Genomic DNA, 6,000 nt, shown 5'->3' on the forward strand with positions numbered 1-6,000 from the left:
CTTTTCTGCCTTTCTACTTTCCTCTATCCCTGCTCTCTATCTCTGCTGCAATTGTATATATGAGAAATTGAAATGGCATTGGCACAAAGGCCCCCGATCACACAAGTGACATTCTTTTATTCGTTCATGGGACACGGGCGTCGCTGGCTGGGGCAGCATTTATTGCCTATCCCTGAGGGCATTTAAGAGTCAACTGCATTGCTGTGGGTCTGGAGTCACATGTAGGCCAGACCAGGTAAGGACGGCAGTTTTCCTTCCCTGAAGGACATTAGTGAACCAGATGGGTTTTTACGACAATTGACAATGGTTTCATGGTCGTCATTAGACTTTTAATTCCAGATTTTTATTGAATTCAAATTTCACCATCTGCTGTGGTGGGATTCGAACTCATGTCCCCAGAGCATTACCCTGGGTCTTTGGGTTACTAGTCCAGTGATAATACCACTACGCCACTGTCAATAAATATAAATAATTTAAATATACAATTCAGTATCACCTTTGCTATTCTTCAAGAATCTGTTAATATACCTTTAAAATTTTCCCTGTTTGAAGAAACATCATTTTATATTATGGAACTAAATAAGTTATATGATATAATAATACAGCTGGAGCCTCGGTATGTTTGTATTGTCATTGCTTGCGGGGTAGATTGTAGATTGGCTTGGTTGACCTGCTGACTAGCAGGTGTTTTATATTTTTAAAGGTTTTTTTAAAGCATCAGAATCCCTCAGAACATCAGCTTCTAACTGTTCTTGCTCGAGATTTGAGTCACTTGTGGCAGCAGCAATACTAAACACCAGGGATTAAAAACTGAGTCATGCTGTAGATCATCTGCAGTTGTATGTGTGCATCATGCTCCAATGAAAATGTAAAAATTTCCAGAACTGGCCTTGTCCCTTCTAGTGAAGGATTGATTTTATGTTGTCAAGGGCTCAGTGTCGTGGTGAATTTTAATTGTGTTTGGTGTTGGGGAGCATTCTACCTGCACTTTACATTCTGATTATTGCCTCAATCATGGGTTCGGTGTGCCTGGGTCTTTGGGATAATGTCTAAGATTGTTTATTAATTCATTATTAATTTTTTGGCAATCTGCTCTCCAGAGAAAGGAGATCTAATGAAAAGTGTTTATTGTGCATTTCAGTATAAGTAAATCACTGCACCTGTTCTTCCTTCTGATAAAATTGTGTAATAATCTTGCTGTTGCTCCTTTTACGTAATTACTTAACCCTCTTCTACAATTGCTCCTGCTGATATAAGATTCTATGGTTTCAGGTCAACATACAACCCCAGAATTAGAAGTTGGCTGTTTAAGACTAAGATGAGAATTTTCTTCATTCAAAGGATTGTGAACCTTTTAAATTATCTGTCCCAAAGAGTTGTGGATGTCCTGTCATTGAATATATTCAAGCCAGAGACTTATATATTTTTGGATGCTAAGGAAGTTAATGGATCTTCGAATAAGAACATAAGAAATAGGAGCAGGAGTAGGCCATCTCGCCCCTCGAGCCTGCCCCGCCATTCAATAAGATCATGGCTGATCTGACGTGGATCAGTACCACTTACCCGCCTGATCCCCATAACCCTTAATTCCCTTACCGATCAGGAATCCATCCATCCGCGCTTTAAACATATTCAGCGAGGTAGCCTCCACCACCTCAGTGGGCAGAGAATTCCAGAGATTCACCACCCTCTGGGAGAAGAAGTTCCTCCTCAACTCTGTCTTAAACCGACCCCCCTTTATTTTGAGGCTGTGTCCTCTAGTTTTAACTTCCTTACTAAGTGGAAAGAATCTCTCCGCCTCCACCCTATCCAGCCCCCGCATTATCTTATAAGTCTCCATAAGATCCCCCCTCATCCTTCTAAACTCCAACGAGTACAAACCCAATCTCCTCAGCCTCTCCTCATAATCCAAACCCCTCATCTCCGGTATCAACCTGGTGAACCTTCTCTGCACTCCCTCCAATGCCAATATATCCTTCCTCATATAAGGGGACCAATACTGCACACAGTATTCCAGCTGCGGCCTCACCAATGCCCTGTACAGGTGCATCAAGACATCCCTGCTTTTATATTCTATCCACAATAATGTGGAAAGATGTAGTTGAGATGGAAGATCAACCATGATCTTACTGAATGATGGAACAGACACAAGGGGCTGAATGGCCTATCACTGCTTCTGTTTTTTATGTTCTTAGAGTAATACTTTTCAAAAGGGGTCACCATTTATCTTTGGCCCAGCTAACGGCCAGATTTTAAAAAATTCATTTGTGGGACATGGGCGTCGCTGGCTGGCCAGCATTTATTGCCCATCCCTAGTTGAGAGTCAACTACATTGCTGTGGCTCTGGAGTCACATGTAGGCCAGACCAGGTAATGTCCCTGAAGGACATTAGTGAACCAATTGCAGGGGTGGGGCCATAATGACTGAACCAGATTGTCTGTCGATCGTGAAATACTCCCTTGAAGGTTCACTGGGTATTGATGAAGAGTGCTGGCCTCCACTTCCTAACCCAATCTTGACATTGGTTGCTGTCCTGGAGTTGAACCTCAGCATGGATGTGGGGTTGTGAACTGAAGACCTTTTGGAATATATCCTTCTTTTATTCCTTATCCAAGTCACACTGGGCTAATCAACTTCTCCTGTTGACAGGAAGGATTTTAGATGTTTCAGTGTTTGCCAGTACAACTCTTTAGCCAGATCATGAGCAAATGCACTATGCTAGTTCATAGAAATAGAAAGAGGCCATTCAGCCCCATCAACCTGTTCTGCCATTCAGTTAGAATTAGACTGATCTGTAGCTTAACTTCATCCACCCATTTTGGTTCTGTAACCCTTATTTACCACCCTCAGTTTTTAAATTTTCAATTAGCCACATCCTCAGTATCTTTTTGAGGTCATGTTCCCAACAAGTGATGTCCCATAAGGTTCAGTGCTGGGGCCTCTGTTGTCTGTAATATATATAAATGTTTCGGAGGAAAGTGTAGGTGGTCTGATTAGTCAATTTGCAGATGATACAAAAATTGGGGGAGTAGCGGATAGTGAGGAGGATTGTCATAGGATGCAGCAGGATATAAATTGATCTGAGCCAAAAGATGGCAGGTGAAATTTAACCCGGACAAATGTGAGGTGATGCGATTTGGAAGGTCTACTGCAGAAGGAAAGTACACAGTAAATGGTAGAGCCCTTAGAAATATTAGCATACAGTGGGATCTAGGCATGTAGATCCATAGTTCCCTGAAGATGGCAACTCAGGTGGACAAGGTGGTCAAGAAGGCGTATGGCATGCTGGCCTTCATCGGTCGGGGCGTTGAGTATAGGAATTGGAAAACCATGTTGCAGCTGTATAAGACTTTGGTTAGGCCGCATTTGGAGTATTGTGTCCAATTCTGGTCGTCACACTACTGGAAGGATGTTGACACATTGGAAAGGGTGCAGAAGAGATTTACCAGGATGTTGCCTGGTTTGGAGGATATGGACAATGAAGAAAGATTGATCAAACTTGGATTGTTTTCACTGGAGCCTCGGAGGATGAGGGGGGACCCGATAGAGGTTTACAAGATTATGATAGGCTTGGATAGAGTGGATAGTCGGAATCTTTTCCCCAGGGTCAAGGGCCAATTACTCAGGAGAAAAGGTTGAAAGTGAGAGGGGGAAAGTTTAAAAGAGATGTAAGCGACAAGTTTTTCACACAGAGGATGGTGAATGCCTGGAACGCGCTGCTGGAGGAGGTGGTGAAAGCAGATTCTATAACAATGTTCAAGCGGCATCTGGATAGATACATGAATAGGCAGAGAATAGTGAGAGATGGACCACGTAGAGGCAGGAAAATATTGGATTGGAGAGGCACCTGTGTTGGTACAGACTTGGTGGGCCAAAAGGCCTGTTCCTGTGCAGTACTGTTCTTTGTTCTATTTCCACGATTCTTTCTGTGTGAACATGTACTTCCTGTCATCACACTGACCTGCTGAGCTTTAATTTTAAGGTCATGTCCCCCTGTTCTGGATTCCCCCCTCCGCTGCCCTACACTCAACAAGAGGAAATAGTTTCTCTCTCGCTACCCCATCAATTCTTTCAATCATAAAGAACGCAATTAGATCATCCCTTTTCAACTTCTCATAATTTTAACTCTTTTAGATCCAGCATCATTCCAGTAAATCTATACTGCAACCCCTTGAAGGCCAATATATCCTTCCGAAGGTGTTGTGCCCAAATTGAATGATTAGAACAGCCCAGCACTGTAAATTGTATTGAACCTCGAGTGGTATCTGTAATAACATTTCAGATATTTCCTTCCTCTTTCTCCAGGCAAGGTACCTGAAGTGCTTTTTACACCACAGGATGCAAAAAGCTCCGTGTGTGTGGGAGACTCTTACAAATATTGCCCTTTCTTGGGACTTTATCTCAGCAAGTGTCAGCTGCTATCACCAAGACAGTGTTTTTTTTAAATGTGTATGCCTCAACAGAAGTAATGTGTGAGGGAGATGACAAGTACAGAAGTCGGATGAAACTGTTGGAAATTTGCTGTTATGACTTGCTTGAATGGTCTTGCAGTTCTGGGAAACGCGTGTGAGTGGTGTCTTTTTGTTCATTGACCCCTTTAATACTATGGCGAGTAGAGTGACAAATATCTATAGAACAAGCGAGGCTGACTGGATGATTATGATGGATTACAGTCATTCTCATCAGTAATAATACTCACTGGGCCATGCTGGTCATGATCCGGAAAGACATGTAGCACCTTAGGTTACCCGAGTGCCCCATTGTGTTTTAATGTCAATAGATTACTTCTGTTATATAGACAAAAACAGCCAGATCCTGCAAACAGCAAGTGAATCATCTCATCGAATTTTTTCAACTGAGGAAAATCAAATATATTTATTTTTGCAACATCAGAATATTGATCAAAGCAGGCTTGTTAAATCTCCAGTGCTTATACTAAGAATTTTATATTGTATTTACAAACGTGGGGCACAAATTTACCATCATGTCAACATGGCATTGATTCAGAAACCACACAAAGTTTCAATCCAGCACCTCAGAATCCAGGCCATATTGCCACCTTAAGTAGAGCTATAGGAATTGGAAACACATGGCTCTCTGGTAGCTAGGTGTTCACAGGCTGGTTTTACTGACATTCTTAAACTAGAGCCATCAGATCATCAAATCCCGACAGTGCAGAAGGAGGCCATTCAGCCCATCGATTCTGCACCAACTTTCTGACAGAGCATCCCACGCAGGCCCTATCCCTGTACCTGATGCACTATCTATCAAGCAAAGACTAGTTTGTATGCAAGAACAAATAGGCTTTTATTAGCAAAAGACTTGGAGCACACCCATGCCGATGAACTGGTCCAGAGACTGAGGCAGGGGGGTGGGGAGCAGTCACCTTTATACTTGGACCAGGGGGGGAGGAGTCCCAGGCCCCGTACAGTCAGGGTCGCCACACAGTACCCGAGGACATCCACCGAGTGGGAATTTGAAGCCACGGAGATCGTTTGCTTCACTGGCAGTACTGAAAGGGCGTAGCGACTCACTGTGTTAGGGTGAATAAAGCTCTCCGTACTCCCACAGTCAAATAAGCAGTTTGTATTGCAACTGTTTACCTCGATGTCCATCAAGAACCTGGCGAGTTGATGAGGCCTGGATTGGTCCAGCGTAATCGAAGCCACCGTTGGATTTTGCGACGCGGCTGACGGGAGTCAAGACCTTATTACTTTACAAGACAACCCAGCAAGGCAGTGTGAAACCAACAGGACAAAAGGAACAATCCCTCCAGCCAGGGAAACAGAATAAAAGCAAAATACAGCAGATGCTGGAATCTGATACAAAAAAGTGAAAATGCTGGAAAAATACAGCAGATCTGGCAGCATCTGCGGAGAGAGAAACAGAGTTAATGTTTTGAGTCTGTATGACTCTTCTTCAGAACTAAAAGAAGAACAGAAAAACAGAACCCTGCCTAAAGACCAGTCAACCCCCAGACAGTGCAAGGGAACTAATTCA

This window comes from Mustelus asterias, chromosome 12 (genome assembly GCF_964213995.1).
Source record: "Mustelus asterias chromosome 12, sMusAst1.hap1.1, whole genome shotgun sequence".
Taxonomy (NCBI): Eukaryota; Metazoa; Chordata; class Chondrichthyes; order Carcharhiniformes; family Triakidae; genus Mustelus; species Mustelus asterias.